The sequence below is a fragment of the Mustela erminea genome, chromosome 9 (assembly GCF_009829155.1).
Source record: "Mustela erminea isolate mMusErm1 chromosome 9, mMusErm1.Pri, whole genome shotgun sequence".
NCBI classification, from domain to species: domain Eukaryota; kingdom Metazoa; phylum Chordata; class Mammalia; order Carnivora; family Mustelidae; genus Mustela; species Mustela erminea.
Window position 1 is genome coordinate 68,123,138 of NC_045622.1, and position 18,536 is coordinate 68,141,673.

The following is an 18,536-nucleotide window of genomic DNA, read 5'->3' on the forward strand; positions in this document are numbered from 1 at the left end:
TCTTTGGCGCCAATCCCGATCAAGGTGTAATAGGCTGGTTCAGATGTCTACTAGGGTGAATTGTAACTCAATTGGTCACCTGCAACACCTTGGAGTTTCCTGTGTGTGTGATAATCTCATTGGCCACCTGTGCGTGGCCAGGCCTGACCGCATGGCCTTTGCTCTTAAAAGCTGGTCTGGGAAACAGAGAGGGGCCGCTCTCTCTTGTAAGAGGTGCAGCCCCGAAGGTTCGGTTAGATTCTTGATGCTTGGCGCGAAATAAAGCTTTGATTGACCTTCGCTTTGTATCAGTCTCGCTCCTTTAATCACGGACCCATTATTGGGGCATAACATATGGGGGCTCTGTCCGGGATTAAACGACGAGAACTGAGCCACCATCTGAATTTCTGGGAAAAGCCTCAAGGTAAGATCTCACAGATTTTACTCTGTGGGATCCGCCGATCTCCAGGTGCTCTGTGAGATCGGTTGGTCTGTCTGGGTGGAGCTCCAGGTATAGCCTACCGGGGTGAAGCCGGACACGGCCATGCTCCCCAGGGCTGGAGAGGATGCGGGGATGCCCCTTCCCTCCACTGGTAGATGGCTAGGGGGTTCGAGTTCCCCGGACAGCCAGAAGATCAAAAAGTCCCCACCGGTGGCAGGTTCTGGGTAAGATCTGCTAGGCCTGCGGTTGTCTTTGTCTTGTCTTTTTGTTGTCTGCTGTGCTGTTTGTTGTGTTAGAAGCAATGGGGCAAACAGAGTAAGGGAACTCTGACTTTCAAATGGCTATAACTGGAGCCAACTGGGGTTAGTCTAACTCGAGACAGAGACTTTAAAGAATGCTCCCAAGCAGCTGCTGAAACAACTTTGTTTCAGGGACATTCCTTGCCCTCTCTGGCCCGATGGAGACTGCCTAGCCCCTCCCCCTTGCTGGCGGGAAAGCATTTTGTGTGCTCCTCTCTTGGAGCTGATGAGCCCTAGTCTGTGAGCCCCTTCTCTGCCTTCTGGTGGCACTTTGTTCTGTTCTTCACTGTCAGGAAACAAGAGCGCCCCTGGACCTAACACCCCCACTCCGGATCTTCCCACCCGGGTCTCAGGTAAACAATCGAAGTGGAGTGGGCCCAGGTGGAATGTAAATCAGTATTTGAACTAAGTTAAGTTTGTTGAGTTAATTAGGATAAACATGTCTTTTGAGTTAATAGTAGTAAATGTGAAACTTCAGAGTTTTTACTTAAGGTCAAAAAATTTGTGTTAAAATCTGTGTTGAAATCTTTTAGCAAAAAGATGACTAAACTGATGGTTGTCTGTCTCAGAGTTTCAATGGGTAATTGTTAAAGTAGCTTTCAAAGTCTTTGCTAACCTGAAACTTCAACCAAATGTTATAAAATGCTAGAGCGCTGGTTGCTGGAACTAGGTTTGTGCTTTTGAAATCTGTTGGTTAGCATGTTTTGTTCTTAACTAATTGATAAATTTGCCATTTAAAGAATTCTGTTGTAACAGTTAACAATTGGTTTATATTTAATCTTCAGTAGAGGTTAAGGTATTTCTTTTTTTTTTTTTTTAAAGATTTTATTTATTTATTTGACAGAGAGAAATCACAAGTAGTTGGAGAGGCAGGCAGAGAGAGAGAGAGAGAGGAAGAAGCAGGCTCCCTGCTGAGCAGAGAGCCCCATGCGGGACTCGATCCCAGGACCCTGAGATCATGACCTGAGCCGAAGGCAGCGGCTTAACCCACTGAGCCACCCAGGCGCCCAAGGTTAAGGTATTTCTAAGAGTACAAAATTCTGCTAAGTGTAATTAAGACTGATAAGGGAAACAACTCTGTAGAAAAGTAGGAAATAGGTAAAAAAGAGAGAAAAATACCAGATGCCTGATCCTGTTTGAGTAAGAAAGGAAAACAGGCCTGGGGCCACCGTTTGACCTAGATCCATTCCTACAGAATGGATGGGGAGACCTGGTGGGGGGAGGTGTCCAACCTGTTTGAATCTAAAGAATGCCTGACTGTGTAAATGTGTGGCTCCACCGCTTCGGCTACGGAGTCTGAGTGGGCTGCACCCTGAGTCTTGCGGGGCGTCACATGGCATAACGGTCTTCTACTCCAAGGAGTAGCCTGGTCCGGGGTTTCTACAGACAGACCTTAGCTAAGACTAAGTTCCTAGTCTTCCCGAGTGGGATGCGAGCAGGACAGCATCTGAAAGATCTCCCTCCCTTTGTCTGCAGCAACATTCATAATGGGAGGGAAACCCAGAAAACTCATATCTTAAGGATGCACACTAAAAAAAAAAAAAAAAAAAGGAAAGACACTGGCATAGAAAAGCTGGTTTTCTCTGTTTAAAAAGGCAAAGTTTTCTTCGGTTAATTGAAATGTAAATGGTTTCCCTTTGCCTGCGCAGAGTTATAAATGAGATCTCTTTGGCTCATAAGGCTTCCTTGATATGCTAAGTTACTGATAAACCTTGGGTTGCATTTGGGTAAATGCTGTAATTATTCTAGAGGTTCTCTACATTTCCTAAAATTTTAATGTTTTGATAAGGGTCATCACTTGATATTTAAGTATATCTGTTCTGAGTTTTTAAATTTGTAATTGTTTTAGTTCTCTTGTAAGATGAGTTCCGCCTTAAAGGAAATTCATACTGGAAGACTTTGGGGACAAACACAGGTCTTTGATATGTTAAAATCCTGGGAACTGAAAGGGGTAAAGATTTACAGAAGTTAGGGCTACATTCAGACTAAACCAGAATTAGTAACATGGACTAGATAACTGAAAGGTTGTAATGTTGTGTCTCTTCATGTTTTAGAAACATCACTAGTTCTGTAATGTTTGCTCTAGACTAGGAAAACTTTTTCTTCAGTTACCTGTAACTTAAAGAGATGTAAACGTGTTCATTTGTAAATGAATCAAGGCATTCAACTTTTCTTTATCTGAACCCTCTGAAAACAAAAGGGCTCAGTACCTCCTTGGCAATCAGTCATTTGCATAAGTTCAATAAGAATCTGTTCTTGGGGCGCCTGGGTGGCTCAGTGGGTTAAGCCGCTGCCTTCGGCTCGGGTCATGATCTCAGGGTCCTGGGATCGAGTCCCGCATCGGGTTCTCTGCTCCGCGGGGAGCCTGCTTCCTCCTCTCTCTCTCTCTCTGCCTGCCTCTCTGCCTACTTGTGATCTCTCTGTGTCTAATGAATAAATAAAATCTTTAAAAAAAAAAAAAAGAATCTGTTCTTGTAACGGGACAGCATTGGACACTGGTTATTGTACCAAGGCTTTGACTGGAACGTCATATTTGAAAAGACTCAGATATGGCCAGCTTAAAGGAACTAAGGTTAACTTTGTAAAACCTGGAGCCGTAAAGCCCTTTGGAACTGTTGGCCTGATACCTTCCTTACAGAGTTCCCAGCAGCCTCACCAGGTGAGTAAAGAAGGTCACTCCCTGGTAGGAGCAGGGCCCTCAAGAACCTTGGGTACCTCAGGTGTTTGCCCAAGTTGACAGGTATTGCAGGCATGTCTGATGGCAAGTACGTGGCTTGGCTTCTGGCCCGGAGAGGCTACTAAAAGTTCAACCTAGAGATTCTTCATAAAAAGTTACAGCGAAGCAGATTCTGAAAGATCTGTATGATTACTTACTGTTCTTGCTGAGCTTATGTAAACAACTAGGCCAGGTTTGTTAAAACTGGACTTGTTTTTCAAACGAGTTAGTCCTGATTTGGCTATCTCTGGAAATGGTTATTTTAGAGAGAAAAATTATATTTTAATAACATGGCTTTATGGGTGTTAAGTTCTAGATTAGATTGTTAATAAATGTTCGTTTACCTAAGCTAGACAACTTAAGGTAAACTTCAGAGAAGTTGGATGATAATTCGTGTAGGCGATCTTGCCTTTGTCAGTTAGTCAGCCCCAGCTATAAGGGAGAAACTTCAGAAAATTGAGGAATTTGAAAAGAAGAATCTGACTTGAGTTAGTGGGAATAGTAGAAATAGCTGTTGAGGACTATGGGTCTTGCTTGCAGGGGATGAGAGCTCTCTTAGAGATTCTGCAGGTAAAAGGTATTGGGTGTCAGCAATGAAAACACAGCTTTGTAAGAGCCACACCACTTACTTAGGCTTTGGTCTCCATGAGGGAGTTTCTTGGGACGTTGGGCTGTGGATACCGTGGTTGGTGGAGATGGCGCGATCTCTATGAACTGACTAAGGGAGGACTCACTATGGTAGAGTGGACTAAATTAGACTATAAAGTAGATGGGACTAAGACTAGAAGAAAATTAGTAAGCCAAATACATCAGGGCACTCATTTGGGGACACGCAAGTTTAAAGAGCTTATGGGCAAGCAGTTACAGGTTTCTAAATTAGGGCATATGGCTCAAGATAATGGTTGATAGATGTGTTCAATGTCAGGCGGTAAATGCGGAAAGAACTAGAATGGGAAGAGGGAAAAGAGAAAGAGGTTGCTATAGCAGAAATGACTGCTCAGTCTGTACTCCAGTCACTGCAGGCATTACACTCTGTCTCAAAAGACCCCATACAGGGATCTGGACTGCCCACACTGGGACGGAATCGGAGGTGGAGCCACATCCTCACCAACCCAGGGACTTAGTTTGGATACGCTGCTGCCAAGCGGGAGGCTTGGAGCCTCGCTGGAAGGGACCGTTTACTGTCATCCTGGCCCCTATGGCAATAAAAGTAGATGGCGTCAGGACCAGGATTCATGTGGGTCACGTCAAACGAGAACACCGCCCAGAGGTGGATGCTGCTGCCAATGGACCCTGCCAATCATGGACTAAAACTAAGACTCAGAAAAACCAATGAGTTCATTAAATTCATTGTTGGCCCTGTTGTTACGATATAGGCGGGAGGTATAAGCAATTATGAATAAAAAAGGGGGGCTTAACCTACTGTTTCTGATAAAAGGAGGAGGGGGGCTCTGCATAACCTTAGTAGAGAAATACTGCTTTTGGGTAAATCACACTGGCGTCATTAAAACAGTCAAGCAGCTCTTAAAAGGAGGGTATAGAACTAGATAAAAAGTTAAAGATTTGACTAGTCTCCAAAGAAAAGGGGGGAATGTAAGGACCTATTTAGAAACTGTTCTTGCTCCCCTTCCCCCAGAGGATTTACTTGGAGACAAGTCCTGGAAACCAGCTTCAGGTAACAAAGCCCAGATACAAAGGTAGGTCAGGACAAGTGGAGACATCAGTGGGGTGCGTGGGGGGAGATGCATACTGTCTCCCTGGTAACCAAGGAGTATGGGCCCCGCCCTTTGGGAGCCTTTTTGGCGCCAATCCCGATCAAGGTGTAATAGGCTGGTTCAGATGTCTACTAGGGTGAATTGTAACTCAATTGGTCACCTAGCATCACTGTGGAGTTTCCTGTGTGTGTTAACAATCTCATTGGCCACCTGTGCGTGGCCAGGCCTGACCGCATGGCCTTTGCTCTTAAAAGCTAGTCTGTGAAACAGAGGGGTCGCTCTCTTGTAAGAGGTGCGGCTCCAAACGTTTGGTTAGATTCTTGATGCTTGGGGCGAAATAAAGCTTTGATTGACCTTCGCTTTGTATCAGTCTCGCTCCTTTAATCACGGACCCATTATTGGGGCATAACACACAAAGTGCAGACATTGTCACCAGGAACCCATTAAGCTCTACTACCTATTATCTGGCACATAAGTAGCATTTCAATTATTTGTTGAATGAGCAGAAGGAAATGCCATTCTATAGCCATGAACAAACACAACTGGGTGCCTCTCATGATCCCTATTTTCTTTGCTTCCCTGACGTGAGTATTAGGTCTCATCAGTTCTGAGATGGCCCTGTCCACCTTTTGCGACCCTGTCTACTTGAAATTCCTACTACCATTGCTCAGATTATCACCACCAAAATCTATTTTCATTTCCTATGTTCCTATCTCAAGTGCTTTTCCTACTTTGGGCCAACTTCCATGTGGCCATGAGAGTTATCTTTCTACGCTCAAATAAAATCACATCAGTCGTCTTCATCAAAAATTTCAATAGTGGGGGCAACAGGGTCCTGGAATCAAGCCCTGCATCAGGCTCCCTGCTCTTCAGGAAACCTGCTTCTACCTTCCTTCTGCCTGCCTGCCACTCCTCCTGCCTGTGTGTTCTGTATGTGTGTCAAATAAGTAAAATATTTTTAAGAAATTTCAGTAGTGTATGGCATGCAAGGCTTTTCATAATCTTTCTTTAATCTATCTTCCGACTGCACCTCCTACTACTTCTCATCAAGCACTCCTGCCCTCAATCCCACACTTGAGAAAAGTCAAGCTGTTTATATTTCAACTTGTTGGTTACTCTTACCTGTTTATGCGACATTCTGCATGCTCATCTTCTTCCTGGAAAACACTCATCTGGCAATAATCCTTACTCACCCTTTGGAATTCAAGCCAAATGTTACCTCCTCTGTAAAGCCGCCTTTGAATCCCTAAGCCAGGTGCTCCTCTGTGCTCTCATAGAATATTCTGTTGACTCTTCTCATAGCATTTATATTTTATCGTGTTTATCTTTTTTGTCATCTTGACCAACGCTGTTCAGTTAAAACCTAACACAAACCACATGTTAATTTTAACTTTTCTAGTAGCCACATTAAAAAGCGTAAAAATAGTGATGCCTGGGCAGCTCAGTTGGTTAAGTGTCTGCCTTTGGCTTAGGTCATGATCCCAGGGTCCTGGGATGGAATCTTGTGTTGGGCTCCTTGCTCAGCAGGGAGCCTGCTTTGCTCTCTGCCTCTGCCTGCCGCTCCCCCTGCTTGTGCACACTCTCTGACAAATAAATGAATAAAATCTTTTTTTTTTCGCTGAATAAAATCTTTAAAACGTAAAGTGTGAACAAAAAAAATGACCAGAGAAGACAATTTGCATATTTTTATTATACCCAATATATCCCAGATATTTTCATTTCAACATGTAACTGATAAAAAATTTACTGAGATGTTTTAGCTTATTTTTTTGGTACTAAATCTTCAAAATCCTGTATGTTTTTTTAACTTAACAGCATATTGCAATCCAGACTGGCCACATTTGAAATGCTCCATAGCCACATATATCTAGTGGCTCCCAGATGGGATAGCTAGTGTGAACTTCAAAAAGGATCTGATCTTGTTTATTTTTTTTACTCCAAGGTGCTTGATTTGTAAGAAATGCCTAATAAATACTTGTTAAAGGAATGAATGAATAGATGAACAATGGTAAAAATAGCTAAGGTTGACTGCTTACCATGTGAAAAGGCACTGCCATAAGCAATGTACATCACTCTCATCAGCAAATGTTTGGTTGGCATTTGATGGCTATTTTACAGTCATTAAATAATTACACAGTCTTGCGAAAGGCACTTAACTTCTTAGTCTCAATTTACCTATTTGTGAAAGGACAGAGTATGGGCAAAGTGACTCAGGAGACCAGATAGGATATAAACACGTAGGGAATGGGTAAGAAGTTGTAAAGAACAATGCTGCACCATAGAAGGGCAAATGATTTGGAGTTAGACTCACTGGGTTAGAATTCCCAGCTCCACTGCCCTTAATCTTTTCCTTACCTGTAAAATGGAGACAGTAACACCCACCTTGTTAACGAGGTTTGCAAACACCATCTTCAAAATGTTGGACTAGAAGATAGGCATCATTATTGGTTCTAGGAGGTCTTTGACACTTTCTCTCCCCCCCCCCCCCGCCTTTTTTTTTAAGAGACTGAGCAGTTTTGGCCGGCGGGCCGCTGGGGTCTTCAGTCGCTGCATCTGTTGCGCCTCCGTCCGCGGGAGCCAGTGGCAGATCGGGGTCTTGTGGCTTAGAGCGACCGGGTCAGTGGAATCAAAACCGAGGAGGGGAGGAAGCCAGCGGCCAGGAGCCACTGCGGCCGCGTGCCGGAAGCGCCAGACGGTCTTTCTTCCGAGCCTTGCTCCTGGCCCCCATCCTCCCCGCCTGGTCTGTTGTCTGGACGGTTTCAAACAGTCGAGTTAAATCAAGCTGGGCAATCATGGCAGAAGGAGGATTCCATCCCTGGGAATGTGTTTCCTCTCACGAACACGCAGTGAGAAGGCTGATCTGTTGAGACAGTCCCAGTCCTACTGCACAGACACAGAATGTCTTCAGGAATTACCAGGCCTCTCTGGTGATAATGTTATCAGTATCATCTTGATCTTCATGGCCTGGATGGTTATTGCAGTGATCTCGTTCCTACTGAGACCTACTCACCTAAGAGGATCCAACCTAACTGGCAAGCCAACCAGTCCTCATAATGGACAAGATCCACCAGCCCCTCCTGTGGACTAACTTTGTGATATGGGAAGTGAAAATAGTTAACACCTTGCACGACCAGAGCACTCTTAACCCCATTAGACTGTTTCTCCTTTTACATCTGCAATCTGGGATGGTATTGTTTTCATGAGCTTTTGGAAATTTCACTCGCGAGCTTATTTTTGCTTCCTGTGTTATCATCATTCCTTTTTACAGTATATTTGAGTAAATGATTATATTGGAAAAGTTACATGGGCTTTTTTGGTTGTCCTAAGCTTAAACATTCCACTCATTCTATTTGTAACTGTGATCAGAATTTTTTTGTGATGATTTCTGGCCTAATGGAAGGAAATTTGAGATCCTGCCTTTAAGTATTTTTAATAGTTTTGATAGGTTTTTAAAATGGCTTTTTTCCCCCCGTAAGGTATTTATAAAGTTACCTGGTGTTCTCCGAGATTGTATGAAAAAGAATTAGAACCACACTGTATTTACATTTACCTTAATAGTTTATATGTGGGTGGCAGTTTTTTCTAGTCCTTGGGACTGCGGCAGCCTTTGGAATATTTTCCAGATCTGTGCCCTCCACTGCAACTGGCTTATGTGGCTAGAAAAAGAGGGGAGAAGAAATGAAATAGTTGTTTACTGTTTTTCATTCCTACAAAAATGTCTAATATTATGAGAACTTTAAATAAGCATGATTTAATATGGTGGGTGATTTACAGTCCATTATAGCCTTCTAAGACTCATGAAAGGAGGAAAAAGGTTAACGCTTTCTGCCTTTGCCAGGTCTATTCTATACAGTAATAATTAAAGCTATAATTTATTTGTTAAATGGGTGCCTCTCAGGAACCTTTCCGGTTCTAACACTTCCCTGTTAATGGAACTCTCTGAAAGCTGTATTGGGGGCCTATTTGGTTACCGACATTTGAGTGTTGTTTACTTATTTAGCCTCTTTTTTCCTGTGAAGAAAAAATTGAGTCTTTTGTTTCCCATCTGACTTCAGAAATATTTGATGGTTTACTCCAAGGGAAAAAGAGGAAAATGAAAAAGCAATCAAGGATCTTTTTTCTCATCCCTTATTTCATTCTTTTTTAGTGATAAGATGGATTGGGGTGGGGAGGAACATTATTATTATAAGTAGAATTTTGAAATGTATGAAAAGTAAAAGTTTGCATTGTTTTGCTCAGTTTGAAAGAAAAAAAAGAATACAAATGGCATAAAAACAAGTCTGCATGACCTATGTGGTTATGGAATTTTTTTCTTAGCAAGTGATTACAGATGGTTTATGGGGGTTAGAAGATATTTTGCTATCGATGTAAGGACTGTATCGATCTGAGAAATTACTTGTATGAATTAATAAACTTCTCTATATCATTGTACTGTTTAATAGAGTCTCTGATACAAATGTGTGACACTCCTAGGGTATTTTCCCCCCTTTATTATGATTACATTTTAGGCCATAAACTTTTTTTTTTTTTTTAATTTATTTGACAGAGATCACAAGTAGGCAGAGAGGCAGGCAGAGAGAGAGAGGAAGGAAAGCAGGATGCGGGACTCGATCCCAGGACCCTGGGATCATGACCTGAGCCGAAAACAGAGGCTTTAACCCACTAAGCCACCCGGGCGCCCCTAGGCCATAAACTTTTTAAGGGCTTCATTTCATTGTATAATCCAGTATTGACTGCTTGCGTTCCTTCTGTGGATCTTAGCTTTGAGCTCAACTTCTTGACATAGTTTCATCTATTCTTAATTACTTGTGCTAATTGAGGGGTATCATAACAGGTTAAGTCAAATCTTGTGTAAGTGAGCACCATAGATTTCAGTCTTCCTCTTGCTGTGGCCTACTGGAAGCATTCCCAGCTTTACAGCTGTTAAAGTATTCATTGTGGAAAGGGCAGGGGTGGCATAGAATGTAGTTAAATCTCTATAAACATTCCTTTTTCTGCCCTTGGCCCCTGGACTTTGAAGGCTTGCACATACATCCTAGCAGTCTGTTCTCTAAGCTGCTGGAAAGCCAACCTCTGGCAGAGATGCTGATGCATTCACTCAATCTGTGGCTCACAAATAATTGAGAATTGGCTTTAGTTGAAGCCAGTGGGCCTTGATGTGGAAATAGAGTGTCCAGTGTTAGTTAGATAGAGACCTACAAATCTAGATTCTTATTCCTGGTTCTTCATTTCTGTCACATACATTTAACTTGACAGTACATCTAGTATATTAAACTTTCTATATGGACCGTCTATTTAATTAGCAACAAAAGTTCTTAGAGAAATACTTAGGGTTTTTTTTTTTTTTTTTTGCTTGTAAAATTTCTCTGCATTCCTGAGAAGGGCCACATACCCTGCTTATAAAGTATTCCTGTTAACCTAACTAGCAATTTATATTACTCTATTTAATCTTTTTTTTTTTTTAAAGATTTTATTTATTTATTTGTCAGAGAGAGCGAGCGAGCACAGGCAGAGTCAGAGGGAGAAGCAGGCTCCTTGTGGAGCAAGGAGCCTGATGTGGGACTCGATCCCAGGATGCCGGGACCATGACCTGAGCCGAAGGCAGCTGCTTAACCAACTGAGCCACCCAGGCGTCCCTACTCTATTTAATCTTGAAGTTTCTACATGTGGCCTTTATATTGAGCACAATCTTACTCATTACTTGGCTTACAAACGTTCACTGGAACGGTGGCTTCATGCATTTTTAAATAATCCAGAAAAAGGAAAGATAGAGCTTCATATTTTAATCACTTTTGGCTCTTAAATATTCCACAAATAACATTAAGTTTATTTTGTTTTAGAGTCATGTAATGTCCCTTACGCAAAATAATGTTTTCTTGCTTTCCCTATGGAAAAAGTTAATATTGGAACTGTGTATAGTAAAAGATTTTTTCATGTATCCATCCAAGCACTATCCCATGGCCAGCAAGTCACATTTTAAATCAACTTGCAGAGATTTTCTAAGGTAACTATTAGGTTCAGTTATTCCATGGTTACTTTTAGTGTCACTGTGGTATGTGATGTAATAGTGTTTGTAGAATGACTGAATTCTTTTATTTTTCAAGGAACCTTGGAAGTGTATCACTCTGAATTAAAGCCTCTCACTCTAAATAAACCTGCTAAAATTTGACCGGCTCATCAGCTTAAGACACAAAACAGCAACGTGAAGGAGAAACGAAGAGTTTACACATAAATTTTTGTTGTTGCAATAGTAGAGTTAGTCTTAACATAATATTTCTAAATAAAAAAGCATACGTATTTGTTACCATGTCTGATGATTACTTTGTTAAAGCAAAAGTGGTCATGTGATGTACTAAACATGAACTACTGTTTTTCAATGTTTAAATCATGCCAAAGAAATCATGTCTGTGCCATCCAGGGTTTAATGTAATCTTTTACTGAGTACTTGGACTGGGATAAAGGGCTTGTACTATGCACTTTTTAATTAACAAATAAATTGAAAACAGTAAAAAAAAAAAAGGCTTAACAATTTTAAAGATTGTACTTAATCATTTTAGAAAGAGAGAGAACTTGTGTGCAAGTGGGGGTGGGGAGGAGTAGAGGGGAAGGGAGAGGGAGGGGGAAAATCCAGCAGACCCCACACTGAGCACATAGTCTAATGCAGGACTCGATCTCACCACCCTGAGGTTATAACCTGAGCCAAAACCAACAGGCGCTTAATGGACTGAGCCACCCAGGTGTCCCAAGTTTTAACAATTTTAAAGGTAAGCATTTAGATAAGGCTTACCATGTGTCAGACACTGTGCTAAGTGCTTTAAAGTATTAACGCATTCAGCTTCATAACACCCCCAGTGAGACAGATGTTATTATTGTCACTTCCACTTTACCCCTGGGAAACTGAGGCACAGAGGGGAAATCATTTACCCAAGGTCACTTAATAAGTGGTGGCACTAGGATTCTACACCTAGAAGTTCAGTTCTGGTTTCAGGACTCTTAATCACTATGGTTTCTTATTCTCAAGCCCACCATTGCCTAATTCATGAGACACACACACACACACACACCCTGCAATTGTCTGCTCTAACAAACTGGTTTTGTTCATAGAGAAACTAATCTGTGCACTCTGCTCTGGAGAATAAGAGATTAGAGACTATGTCAAATGTAAGTCTTATTTTCTTAAGAGGCACACCTTTGTATTTATTGACAAATTTTTACACATAGGTGTGGTTTGCTGCATGAGGTTCTTCCCAGCTTGGAGCTTTTGTTTGCAAGTATTTCTGGGAATAGGCCCCTCCCTAGAAGCTCAAAGATGTACAAGTACTGATCTTAGAGACTTTATGCAGAGTTCTCAAAAACACCACCCACAAAGCAGGAAATAGGTGAGTCAGAGTCTATAGCTTTCCCCTTGCACACACAGTGATGTTTGAACACAGATGATGATCTAGTGATCCCCATTTCTAGGCAGCTGTAGCAGCTCTGCTCTGGTGTACGTACAAAGGGAGTAAATCTCCAAAAATGAAAGAAAAAGGTTAAAAAAAAAAGAGAGAGGGGGGCAGAAAAAGTAAAGAGTAGTCTTCAGGTCTCAGGGTTCTATTGATTTACTACTGCCCAAAAATAAGGTCTAAACATTGACAATGCCACTGACCAAAAAAAGGGCAAAATGACCACCTAATCAGATGAGAGAAAAGAAACTGGCCAGCAAGATGGTTTCTTTTTTCTTTTTTTCCCCCACAATGATGCTTAGAAAACAGACAAGATGATATTTAAAGAAATATTACAAATACTGTTTCTCTTCTTCCCAACACTTGTGAGCCAGGACCCTTTTAATCAATAGGGGAGATAGTGAGAGGTTTTTGAGCCAGGCCTGAGAATCAAACTGCTATAAGACAGATTAATAGGAGAAAAGTATACAAATCTTTCAGTTTTATATGACATGGGAGCTCTCACAACAAAAGAAAGATCCAAAGAAATGGTAAACCTACCAGCTTTTACATTAGGTTGGACAAAAAGGCAATTGTCGAAAAGTAAATGAGCTATATGGGGAAGCTACAGGAAGATAAGTAGTATTTTAACATGTTCTATTTATACAGGATTCTCTTGGCTTTCATTCCCCATTGAAGAATGTTCTTTTTCCCCTGATACAGGGAGGGCATCATTCACAAGGGAGTGTTCATCGCCTGTTTTCAGGAAGAACAGGGAGATTAGAATGCCCTTCTATGCATCTGCTGTTTAAGTGCCTCTAGCTCAAAATAGAACTTATGTCAAAGTGGCATATTCTACATCCTTTCATTCTTCCTCTTCGAAGATTCCCCCAAAAGATCCATGGTCCAGAATCTGAGTTGGCAGATTATTCTGTTTCTCAGTGATTTACTCTCTTAGTCTTGAGACCAGGTCCATTCATTTAAATAGCTCTGTCTCAGCTCAGGAGATGGTGATGGAGGGGAGGGTAGTTCTAAGTTAGGTCACCATATGATATGAGCAATGAGGCATTTACTGACGAGTACTTTTTATAGAGGTTAAAGAGAAATGAATATTAATAGTTGGAAACTTGATTTCTGAGTTCAGAGGACAGCCAGTTGAGAAGAGGTCTAGATTTTTCAAAAATTTCTTTATTTTTAGAGGGAGAGAGAGCGCACACATGTGCATGCGCCTGAATAGGGGGGTGGGGAAGAAGGAGAGGGAAACAAATCCTCAAGCAGACTCCACGCTGAGCACAGGGCACCCACGGGGCTTGATTCCAGAACCCTGAGGTCATGACCTCAGTCAAAACCAAGAGTGTGATACTTAAGAGACTGACCCACCCAGGCGCCCCAAGATTTCTAGATTTAAGAAGAAGCTTTGTCATGTGGTAGAGTAAGGATGGAAGTTGTAATCTGACAAATTTCCTTGTTTGTAGTTTGAGGGTCTCATTGCACCGGCTGTTCCAAGTGAATTTTCTGAGTGGCCTACACAAGCAGCCATGAAGTTCATTTATCTCTGATCCGTTGTGGTGATCTTCTGAAGTTTATCTCAGGTCGTCCAATCATCACATATAGGACTTCAGGAAAATGAGAGTTTTCATTCTTTGTGAGTGAAGGTTGGGAGGAAAATAGGAGATGTTAGTTTGGAGAGTTGTGGCCATATACTGGAGGAAACTAGAAGAATTCAGGATCTAGACCAGTTTCTAGGTAGATAACAAAACCTCAAAGACAATGAAAAGGGCTGGAATTTTAATTATAAGCCCCTGTTAGAGGTTTTCACTGAAATGCAATTTTCTCTCCCCATTTTTCTTCAATATAATTATAGTAAGACTATTTAAAAAATATATATCTTATTTATTTATTTGAGAAAGAGAGAAACAGAGAGATAGCAAGGGAGGGTACAAGCTGGGAGCAGAGGGAGAAGCAGGCTCCTGCTGAGCGAGGAGCCAGACAAGGGGCTCCATCCTAGAACCCTGGGATCATGACCTGAGCCAAAGGCAGATGCTTAACCAACTGAGCCACCCAGGTGCCCTTACAGTAAGACTATTTTGTTTGTAAAATAAGTTTAGTCTCATTAAACTTGACCTGATTATTTACACAAGTGAGCAACAATAGTGATGTAACACATGGGCTCTTTGTAAGTCTGTTTTGTTGGAACTTTTAATAAGGAATCCTAGCTTGAACTTTTTTTTTTTTTAAAGATTTAATTTATTTATCTGACAGAGAGATCACAAGTAGGCAGAGGCAGGCAGAGAGAGAGAGAGGGGTAAGCAGGCTCCCTGCCAAGCAGAGAGCCTAATGTGGGGCTCGATCCCAGGACCCTGAGATCAAGACCTGAGCCGAAGGCAGAGGCTTAACCCACTGAGCCACCCAGGCACCCCCTAGATTGAACCTTGAAAGCCATTTGAGGCTAAGAAATCAAGCCAAGAATTTGCCATCAAACTTTGCCTGTAGCATCCATATATTTGGGTGAATTCCTCTATTTTCAAGGTACCCAATGGTTCTTAAGACTTGAGCCTGCTAAGAAGTAATCTTGCTTAGTCACCTGTAGGGCTGGGAATCCTGTAAGCAAAATTAATTGGACTGGTATTTCAAGAAGTGTTAGAAACATTGGCTCCATATAGTCAAACTTAGTTCCTTAAATGCATCTGGTCACATTATTTTTTTAAGATTTTATTCATTTATTTATTTATTTGAGAGAGACAAAGAGAGAGAGAGAAAAGGAGGAGGTGAAATGGGGGAAAGAATCCCAAGCGGACTCTGCACTGAGTGTGGAGCCCAACTCCAGCTCGATCCCATGACCCCAAGACCATGACCTGAGCAAAAACCCAGAGCTGGATGTCCAAACGACAGAGCCACCCAGGTATCCCTCCGTCTGGTCACATTTAAGTCTATGTACTGCATTGTCAAATATGACATTACAGTCAAAGTCTTGATAATATACCCAATGTTTCCAATTGTAAAGAGAACAGAGTCTTACTGAACCTATGTAAACAACTATATTATCATGAATAAGAATGTTTATTAAGAACTTCCAAATTCGGCGCGGGGTGGGGGGAACCTGGATGGTTCAGGCAGTTAAGCGCCTGCCTTCAGCTCAGGTCATGATCCCCAGGGTCCTGGAATCAAGCGCTGTGTCAGGTTCCCTCCTCAGCAAGGTAGTCTGCATCTCCCCCCTCCTCTGCCCCTGTTGTGTGCTTTCTCTCTCTCTTCTCTTCTCTCTCTCTTTCAAATAAATACATAAAATCTTTAAAAAAAAAAAAAAGTTTGCAAATTCTGGAGGCATCAGGTAGGAAAAAAAAGATAAATATTTTAATTCTATTTTTAAAGATTTTATTTATTTGAGAAAGAGAGAGGAGAACATAGAGGGAGAAGCAGATTCACCATTGAGCCAAGAATCTGACACAAGGCTGGATTCCAGGACCCGAGATCACGATCTAAGCTGAAGGCAGACATCCAACTGACTGAGACAGCACCCCGATAAATATTTTAATTTTTGCTTACAAAGGTATAGTCTATCAAATCAAGATAATTTATAGATAGCTTAAGAAAAAGAGAAAAAGGGTTTTCTTTCTTTAAAAAGATTTTGTTTATTTATTTACAGAAAACCTGTGCCAGCAGGGGAGGAGCGGGGCAGGTGGTGGGTAGAATCCCAAGCAGACTCCATGCTGAGCATGGAGCCTGATGCGGGGCTCGATCCCACAATCCCAACATCATGACCTGAGCTGAAATCAAGAGTTGGATGCTTGACCAACTGAGCCCCCCAAGCACCCCCCAAAAAGGGTTTTCTCAAATCTCAAAAATAAAACATTAAAGATCTAACAATGTTTTAAACAAAAAGTCGTAAAGTTATAACCATCCTTATCAATTCATTCAATCTCATGTACTTGCTTTTTGTTTGCTTGAGCTTGGGTTAGCAGTTTTATGACTCAATCAGTTTTTCCATTAGAATTCTATAAATTCTTAAAGTTTTTTTTCCTTTTTAAGATTCTATTTATTTATTTGAGAAAGAGAGTGAGCACAGGGTGGGGGGTGGCAGGGCAGAGGGAGAAGGAGAAACAGACTCCCCGCTGAGCACAGAGCCTGATGTGGGGCTCAATCCTAGGACACTGAGATCACAACTTGAGCCAAAGGCAGTCACTCTACCAACCGAGGTATCCAGGTGCCCCCGCTTTTTTTTTGAGAAAGAGAGAGAGGGAATGTGGCACACCAGAGGGGATGAGAGAAGGAATCTTAAGCAGGCTTCAGGCTTAGCATAGAGCCCAACCTGGGCTCTATCTCACAACCCTGAGATCAAAAGTCCCTGAGCTGAGATCAAAAGTCGGACACAGATATTCACTGAATATTTAAATAAGATAATACACTAAAACATTAATTGCTAACTATAAATTTATCTGCTTTTGGCCTTTCAATTCTTATAGAGAGAAAAAAGATATTTGGTTCTGTTAGTAAGCATATCTTTTACCACATTAAGAAACTGTACTATGGGGGCGCCTGGGTGGCTCAGTGGGTTGGGGCCTCTGCCTTCGGCTCAGGTCATGATCCCAGGGTCCTGGGATCAAGCCCCGAATAGAATCGGGCTCTCTGCTTGGTGGGGAGCCTGCTTGGTGGGGAGCCTGCTTCCTCCTATCTCTCTCTGCCTGCCTCTCTGCCTACTTGTGATCTCTGCCTGTCGAATAAATAAATAAAATCTTTAAAAAAAAAACAAAAGAAGAAGCAGCTGTACTATGAAAAAGTCTAAGTCTTCAAAAATTATAAACATTTATAATTATGTAGTCAGAAATTTACTAACCTAGTAGAAGATGCTAACATATATAATAGTTCACAATTACCTGCTTCCTAATTTTCACTAGAAAATAGAGATTACTAAGTGGTTAAAATTTATAATCAATAATAGGGGCACCTGAGTGGCTCAATGGGTTAAGCCTCTCTGCCTTCGGTTCAGGTCAGGCTCAGGTCATGATCCCAGGGTCCCAGGATCAAGTCCTACATCAAGCCCTGCATCGGGCTCTCTGCTCAGCAGGGAGCCTGCTTCCCTTCTTCTCTCTCTGCTTGCCTCTCTGCCTACTCGTGATCTCTGTCTGTCAAATAAATAAATAAAATATTTAAAATAATAATAATATTTACAATCTATGTATGAAAATAAAACTTAAAAATGGTGAAAAAAAAAACCTTTGTGTACGAAGTATAAAAGAAGAATGGGATGTGTTGTTATATAAAGAGTATACGATAATGTGTTTTTGTTAAGCAAAAAGGAAGTAATTTTGTCCTTCAGCAAAATGATTAAATGTTCCAGAATAAGAAAGAGGAAAGGAATAATACGAAATCAAACGGGTTTAGAAAATTGCAGGCTTGTGGAAAAGAAATTTTATGTTGCAAGGTCAAAGCTGGCCAAAATTAAATGGATAATTTATCAGAGTTTTAAAAAATGAGCTCAATAATATACTAATACAAAGTAAGTTTAATTTTCTCTCCATTAAAATGAAAATTTCTTAGATTATTGGTCTGCTTTTAATAAGAGATTATAAAAGGTTTTTCCTTACCTTTTATATCATCTGCCAAGGAGATCAAGATTCTATGTCTTATCAAAGTAATTTCCTGTGCTTCACATTGTCTTTATTAGATCTTTGATTACTTAGAAAAACTGAGTCTTCAATCTTAAAGAAGCTGAGGAGTTTTTGTTTGTTTCTTTACAGTTATGTGACTTTCTATATTTACCTTTAAAACCTTTTAACGGTCACTTTAATTAGATGGATAACTAAGTATTTTGTCACTGGGATACTACTTAATCAAATATTTTAAACCTTTAGGCTTTTTGTTTTTTTTAGTTAATAAGTGACTATTTATTAAGAATGAGAACAAAAATCACAAAAAAATTATAAATTTTAAAAGATGGCCACATCAATATCACAAAATCTAAACATA

General features: G+C 41.1%; 1 pseudogene; it reads left to right on the top strand.

Annotated features, from left to right (window-relative positions):
- The first annotated feature begins 1,026 nt into the window (after nucleotides 1-1,026).
- On the top strand, nucleotides 1,027-9,685 carry LOC116598109 (annotated as a pseudogene).
- The last annotated feature ends 8,851 nt before the right edge of the window (nucleotides 9,686-18,536 follow it).